Raw genomic sequence first — 8,285 nt, 5'->3', positions numbered from 1 at the left:
GCTCTGTTGTTGCCTCCAAAGGGTGCCCCTGGGCTTTGATGTTGATCCTCCGTTCTTTGCAAGTCCTGGGGCTTCCCTTTTGCTGCCATATCTGACACTTGTTTGACTATTTCTTTGCCATTCTCTTACTGCCTGAGTTGTTTGGTAGTGATTGTTTTTTCTTTTTATTACTATAGGGGATAGTTGGCCTATGTCTTCACGAAAAAATATTGTCAAGATGTCTACCAAAATTCCTACGGGTTTGGCCGATTGGCTGGATTCAATAGTTTTGATGTGTATGACCGTGGCTGATCCCGAGTACTGTGTGAGGCTTAGGAGGTTCCATAGGATTTGTAGCAATAGGGATGATGAAAAGAATTACGAACTGGTGTCGCTTGATCCTGGGAGAGGGTTAGTTTCCCTCCCTTAGTTCAGGGAGAGCGACCCTTCTTCTATGCTTATGACTACTTCTTTAGTCAGTTGAACATCACCATCCCTTTTACTGCTTTTGAGACCGACCTCTTATTGACTTGTAACGTGGCCCCTTCCCAGCTTCATCCAAACTCTTGGGCATTTATTAAGATTTTCCAGTTGTTGTGCCAGGAATTAGGTGTCCAACCTACCACACCACTTTTTCTTTATCTTTTTGTCTTGACTAAGCCTGGAGTAGCCAAGAAGAAAGCTTCATAGATTTCCTTCCGAGCTACCCAAGGGAAGAAAGTTTTTTCAATGTTTGACGAGTCCTTTCAAGATTTTAAGAACTATTATTTTAAGGTTTGAGCTGTCGAGAATGCCCGACCTTTCTTTTTAGATGAGAATGATGAGCCGACCTTCCCTTTGTGTTGGCAAAAGGATATAATATCTCCCAAGTATTCTTGGGAGAGTTTGGATGAGGTTGAGCAGGCCTTTGTGGGTGTTCTAGAGGAGCACTGGGGGGAACCTTCTCATCTGGACACCAAGAGATTTCTCGGAGATCCCTCCCTCCTTCGTGCCGAGCTAGGTAGCATCCGACTTCCTTTAGATGTGGTTTTCTTCTATTGTTTGTACTATTTATCCCTTTCTGTTTATTGTAACTTGTTTCCCTGGTTTTCTTTTTAGAGATAGTGAAATCTTCAGATTCCATAAAGGCCTTCTGGAGGGCCAAAAAGGCGATAGCTGCCCAAAATTTGTCAGCAAAGACCTCGGGGGAAGGGCCTTCTCAGGTGTCCCCAATGAAGCCGACTTCTGACTCTCAGGGCCTGAGAAAGATCATTCTGACCCCTAGAGTTCAGGTAGTTCTATCTGATCCATCTCAGGTGACTTCTGGCCCTTCTTCCTCTCCTCCTGCTACTGGTCTTGCTCCCAAGAAGCAAAAAACTGTTGGGACCTATGACTTGAATGATAAAGAGTTTGATGGCATTTCCTTTGCTACTGAATTGATTGCTCCACATGGTAAAGTCCCTATAGACGACATCTCGATCCTTTATCACCTTGACTTCATAACGAGCAATAGTATTCGGATGGCCAATGTTGGCGCGGCCTTATCTCGAGTTGTTAGGGAGTCCCCTGTCCGTGCTACGAAGGCCTTTCTGGATGATTCCCGGGCTGAATTTGATAGAGTGAAGGGTCTGAAGGATGAGTTTGATGCCAAGGTTACAAAGTTGAAAATTGATGTGGAGAAGGAGAAGGAGCGTGCTACTAGAGCGGAGGCAGCTGCTAACTTGGCTGATGAGGCTGCAAAAAATATAAGGAGAGCTATACCCGGACCTATGGCGAGCTACTAGAAACTAAGGAGAGGCTTCAATCGACCCAAGATGATTGTGCCGAGCTTTAGGGACACATGGTAAATAGTATGACTGATATGTTCGAGACCGATCTCTCCTTGTTCAGTATGGATAACGTGGTGGTGGATGGCAAGATCGTGCCTGCCCCTGATGATGAGGATGAGGGTCCTCCTCTTGTGCCACCAGGAAAAGCCTCAGCAGCTTCAGCTTCTTCCGTCTCTTCAGCGTCCCTCCAGAGCCCGAGCCAGATGTGCAGATTCTGAACGGGCCGGATGGAGTTGTGAATGCTACTCTGATCTCGACCATGCCTCCTTCTCCCTCAGCCCAGGATGTTGCTACTGGGGAGAATTTGGATCCCCTATAACTTTTATAATTGTATTTATTATAGTCTGACTTGTGGACTTTAAACTTGATTTTTGTAAATCTTCCTGTGGTTGACTTCTTTGACATTTGGTTGCTTCCCAACAACTTTATTTTGAAAAACAAACACTTTAAACTCTGAAGCTGCCTTTTAGGTGGCCTTTTGAGTCTTTAGTGTTTTATTATGATAGATGCATTTTGTTACACGTTTCGGGTTTTTACTTTTTGCAACCCTTCGAATTTTATTTAAGTATTTCCCAGTCTCACCTCCTTTGAGTGAGTTTTCTACCCTTGCCTTTGGGGTCATTGATGCGTGAGCATCTTTCCTATCTTTTTCTAGTGAATTTGCATTTAATTTGTTGAGTTTAATCAAGAATTAATTATCTTTTAGCCACTATGGATGTTACTTTGAGTCGTGTGCAATTCTGTTTATTTTAGGTAGCATTTGGCTAGATTTGATGGAGTTTCCGCAGAAAAAGAGAAGAAGGCGAATGATGCTGTTAATCCTGACCTCTCTGCATTCAAACCTGAATAACTCGAGCTACAGAGGTCCAATGGACGTGATTCCAGTGGCGTTGGAAAGATAACTTTTAGAGCCAACAATATATAATAGTCTACACTTCTCTCCCACCAATTCGGCCAAGGCTGCGCCTAACTTGATATTTCTCAAGTTAGGCGCAAGACACCTCAACAACATGCATCAATTAGCAAGACTCCAAGTAAGGCGCAGGAACCCTTGAGTTAAGTGCAACCTCACTCACTCAAACTCCAATCCATGCGGCCATAATCAAGTAAGGTGCATGATAACTCAAGTTAGGCTTATGATCTTCCAATTCAAGTGGTCCCAGCGTCCAAGTTGAGGCTGTTCGAAGATTTAATTAATTCTGATTTAAACTTTAATTTTTATTTTAAAAAAATAGGAAAAGATATTATTTAGTTTTTAAAAATTATAATTTAAATTAATTAGGATTAGATATAAAAGGAAAAAGAAACTTCTCTTCTGGGATTATTCCACCTCATTCCAAATTTACAGTTTAAGAGAATCCTAGTTTCCACTCTGAACCATGAGCAACTAAACCTCCACTGTTAAGGTTAGGAGTTCTACCTATTGTATGGATTGATTCTATTGTTTTTCTATTTTTATTCATGTATTGATTCATATAATTCAAGAATTATTTCGTTCTTTATTTTATGAAATTGGGTGGAACGAAAGTATAACCCTCTTTCTAATTGAGTTCTTGTATAACTTGGAAAAGCTCTTTACTTGAATAACAGCTTGAAAACATATTCTCCTAAATTTCTAATTATCTGTATTTAACGGGATACGTGACATATAATCCTCTTATATTTGGGTAATTAGGATTTCTGTGGCATATAACTAGAATTGAACTTCACCCTCTAATTGGAATTAATTGACCAAGGAATTGGCAGTTGATGAGAGTTAGAGGAGACTAAAAAGGTCTAAGGAATTAGGGATTAGTCACATATGGTTTGCCATGAATTAAATCTTGCATGATTAAAATAGTTAGTAAGAAAAGTTAATCAGGAAAATAGATAACTCTGAAGCCTTAACTGTTTCTCCATATATTATTCTCAACTTATTTACTGCTTGCTTTTTGATATTCTGAATCTACTGTTTAATGCTTTTGAACTCTCAAACACCATTTTCTGTTTGTCTGACTAAGCCAATCACTCAATCATTGTTGCTTGATCCATCAATCCTCGTGGGATCGACCCTCACTCACCTGAGGTATTACTTGGTACGACCCGGTACACTTGCCGGTTAGTTTGTGGTTGTAAATTCCGCACCATTCATGCCCTGCTTTGATTTGGTACTGGTCAACATTGTATCAAGTCGGGCATTATTATCCTTGCGGCTTGGTGGATGGGCTTTTTAGTGATTCGTCCGATAACTTTTTAGTGTTCCTTTGATAGAACCTTTTTAGTTTCGGATGACTTTTTTGTAGCCCTGTTCTGAGATCGTGCTTTCTTTTGAGTGGAGTTGCATCCCTTTTAAGCACTTTTGAGCCTTAAGTTGTTTTCCAACCATTTTGGCTTTTTCTTTTCTTGAAATCGTACCTGTGCCCCCTCTGACGTCGACTCGTACGGCCTCCTTACCCGAGCTTTTTAGTCATATTCCAACAACTTTTTAGGTAGTGTTCCTGCTGAGGAACCTTTTCTTTATAGTTTGTTTGGATGACTTTTTAGCGCTGTTTTGACTTGTACTTTCGCTTTTTAAGTAATGTCTTTTTCGCAAGACTTGTACTTTTTAGCGAAGCACTTTTGGCCTTTGGTTCTTTAACCTTTCTTTGGCTTTTGGGAGGTGTCTTCGTCCCTTTTCAGTGATCCTTTCATTGGTCCGACTTTTCTGTCGGGCCTTCTTAAGTTATTTTTAGTAGTCCATTTTTAGTCAGACATCGTCAGGTCGCTTTTTATGGTCTACTTTTTATAACTTCTAGCATTAAGTTGCTCCTATTGCTTCACCTTGCCGACCTCTTTGTAATCGGACGATGAACTTTGCATTTTACGAGCTTAGATTAATGCGTCTTGGTAGGAAACTTTTTAGGGAACTGGTGACTTTTATTCGAATAATAATGAGATAAAAACATAAATGTAAGTATGTACATATGAGTGTTTACCCTTATAGGTCGGGCAGTTTCTTAGATATCGGCCTGGCGCCTCATTAAAAAATCTTTTCAGGAAAAAGAGTGCGCCTTGACCTAAGACCTCTTTTTCTAACTATAGTACCTTCTTAGGTTACAGGCATGCCATGACCTTGGTAGCTCTCGCCCTTCGAAGTCGGACACCTTGTAGTAACCTTTCCCCAGTACTTTTGCTATTCGGTATGGTCCTTTCCAGTTAGCTGCTAGCTTCCCTTCTCCTGACCGACCTGCTCCGATATCATTTCGGATTAAGATGAGATCATTGGTGATGAAGCTTCGCTGGATGACTTTTAGATTATATCTCAGAGCCATTCGACGCTTTAGGGCTTCCTCTCTAATCCGAACTCTTTCTCGGACTTCTAGAAGTAGGTCAAGCTCTTCCCTTTGAGCTTGGGAGTTGGTCTCTTCATTTTAGAGGATCATTCTGGGAGATCCTTCTTCTACCTCCATGGGAATCATTGCCTCCATTCCATAAGCAAGTCGGAATGGTGATTCTCCCGTGGTTGAATGAGGTGTTGACCGGTATGCCCATAGGACTTGTGGGAGCTCTTCAGCCCAAGCTCCCTTGGCGTCCTGTAGTCTTCATTTTAACCCGGCCAGTATGACTTTGTTGGCGGCTTCCGCCTGTCCATTGGCTTGTGGGTGCTCTACAGAGGTGAACTGGTGCTTGATTTTCAAGTCGGCTACCAAATTTCTAAAGCCCGTGTCGGTGAACTGGGTACCATTATCTGTGGTAATGGAGTGAGGGACCCCAAACCTTGCAATAATATTTCTATATAAAAATTTGCAACTTCTGTAACACCCTAACTTTCAGCACGTCATGATCGTACCAAAAGCAAGGCGTTACTGACCTGTTTTTCTTATTTACTATTTAATATTGAGCCTTTAGTTTGATACCGCATTTCGATTTTTAAGAAAATGCCGGAAAATATTGTTTTTCATTAATCAAAATCATTCATCAAAGAACACACAGGTAATAGTAATCACTTAATTAGTAATAATGATAAATATTATACAAAAAAATTCAAAAGAAATTCAGATACAATTCCTATCCCTCGGTATAAAATAAAATCTTAAATAACAAAGGCGAAGGAATTCTATGAAAATAACTCGACACATAAACTTAACTTAAATAAAACTCCTAATCGCCCGCGGCTTCAAACTGAGTCTCCGAGCCTGTCACTGAAAGGGTGGAAGATTTTGGGGTGAGAACAAACCACTAGTTCTCAGTAGGGAATATGAATGCCGCACTAAACAGAGTAAATACAAATAGCTAATTCATATCATAAAAACAATTTCACTTAAAATAGTTTCAAGTTCCTTCCTTTAATTCACGTTAATTAAACAAAATTCCAATCACATTAACAATTCCTTATCCATAAACATCATTCATAAATACATTATTAAGACCACAACACAAACAAGTAAAATATCCATAAAGCACGTAAGCACATCACCAAAACAACAGCACAAACACAAATAAATAAAATAAAGCAAACACAATCAAATGTAAATGCACAAACAAGATGATGCATGCCTGTTCCTAGAGCAGGCCATGAGCTCATGCGTCGGTTGTCTACCCGCAACCTGACGTTACTCGGAGTGAACCCCGAATATGGTCCCTTTACTGTGTCAATTAGACACCTTGGCATCACGGTTACCCGTGTCAATTAGGCCTCATTATAATAACAGTTCAATGTGTATCACAGTAAGGAACAGTGCTATCAATTAGGCGAACATTCCCGCATTAGCAATCTCAGGCTATCCGTTAGGCGGGCAATTTCGCATTAGTATTTTGGCACAGGGCCCGTTTAACATACAATTCTCATTTATTTATTTCATTTTCATGACTTTTCATTTTCTTTCATTTTATTATACCTCCACATCACCAATTACATACTCATACCTTCACATCACCATATTATTAAACATGCCTCCGCATCACCGCTTAACTATACATACCTCCGCATCACCAATTAACTTTAAACCCTTCCTAGTTGTTATAGTACTACTGGTTTAAAAGCAAAACTTGGTGTTGAGGTAATTTGGTTACAATTAAAACTTGTACCATCTCTCTTAAAATTCTGTTATTGTTTTCTAAGAAAATGCAGAAAAACAGCAGGAAGTAGTAAGTTTGATAAATTCCTTAAAAATCCAATTTTCACCCATTGCCTTTCAAAATTCACGACCTCAAACAAGACTCTTTTAGCTTTTCATTAAATCAAATTCCAGATTAATACCATGTCATATGAAAAAGTTATGAAGTGAGAAACACAGCCATGCCTTTTAGAATTTGATTTCCAAAATCCAGTGAGCTACCCATACTCTTTTCAACATATCTACTTGGTTAAGTAGGGTATCGACATGAAATTTAAAATGAAGATTGTGGACACAGGAAGATTGAAAATGCCATTGGTTTCAGCTCAAATACTTACCAGAATTGAAAGTTAAGGGAGTTGGAAGTTGGTGCTTCTATAGTAAAGAAACAGAATTTTCTGCAGAAACCATCAATCTTCAAAAATTCATTTCTCCCAAACCACTCATTAATAAATTCTGAATTTTTTATGAGATGCTCAAAACACATTAAAGTTTCATGAAAAAATATTTTAATTCAAATATATGACCTAGGATGCTCCCAGAAATTGATTCTTTCTACTGTCATGTATGCAGAAATTCTGCCTTAAGCATTTTCAACAACCTTACTTATCAAAAACCACATTTGAACTTATAACCCTTCCAAAATCACACGTTTAACCTCTTTCCAGTTATTCAAAATTGTCTTCATTGCCAACATAGCCCAAGAACCCAGAATCAATAATTCACACGATGTCAAGTACTTAAGCATCATCAAACCTTTTCTTTTCTACACTATGCCAAGCATAATTTTCCATATACACTCATCATCATTCAAACACATAATAACTCATCAATTCACACCAGCAAGCTCAGCAATAAAAGTAACACCATTTATTCTATCCCTTACAACATTCAGTACGCACAGTCATCAAATCAATCACCAACTACAGTTATAATTCAACTCAATTCCGTCAATTATTCACACAAAGCAACCATAAACCATTTGCAGTTACTCTTTTAATTTTAGTAGCATTCATAAGTTAAAACCTTTACTTTTAAAACAAATCCCCTACCTCAGTTAGTCGAAACCCACAAGGTTAGGCGTGACTCCAACTTCTTTCTAACTCGCAGCAGCAGCAGCAGCAACAGCTTTAAACCGAATCATTAATAGCAATGCCATCGAACAATTTGTAGTGGTGTTGGCATAACCCTAACATATTAACATCTCAACATTCTCAATCAACTATGGAAGCAGAATGGTAATAATGAGGGTTTGGGAACAAGGACAACTTACTAAAACTTGAAAAGAACAGAGGAATGGAGCAGCAGCAGTAACAGCTTTGTTTAAGCACATGCAACCCCACGGCCACCATCACAGCAGCAGCGACTTCGGCACACAAAAGGGGAACCAAAATCAGAGACAAGGCTGAGCAACTAACGGAGA

The 8,285-nt window shown here is 39.4% G+C and overlaps 1 long non-coding RNA gene across 1 annotated transcript; it reads right to left on the bottom strand.

The window, feature by feature from the left end:
• On the bottom strand, positions 5,673 to 8,050 carry LOC110262846. The gene is made up of 2 exons (XR_002347858.1): positions 7,915 to 8,050; positions 5,673 to 5,947 (listed from the first exon to the last, which is right to left on the bottom strand). It is a non-coding gene; the product is annotated as an uncharacterized LOC110262846 (long non-coding RNA).

This window comes from Arachis ipaensis, chromosome B05 (genome assembly GCF_000816755.2).
Source record: "Arachis ipaensis cultivar K30076 chromosome B05, Araip1.1, whole genome shotgun sequence".
Classification (NCBI taxonomy): Eukaryota; Viridiplantae; Streptophyta; class Magnoliopsida; order Fabales; family Fabaceae; genus Arachis; species Arachis ipaensis.
Note: the sequence above shows the minus strand (reverse complement) of the source record. Positions and strands in the feature narration are given on the sequence as shown.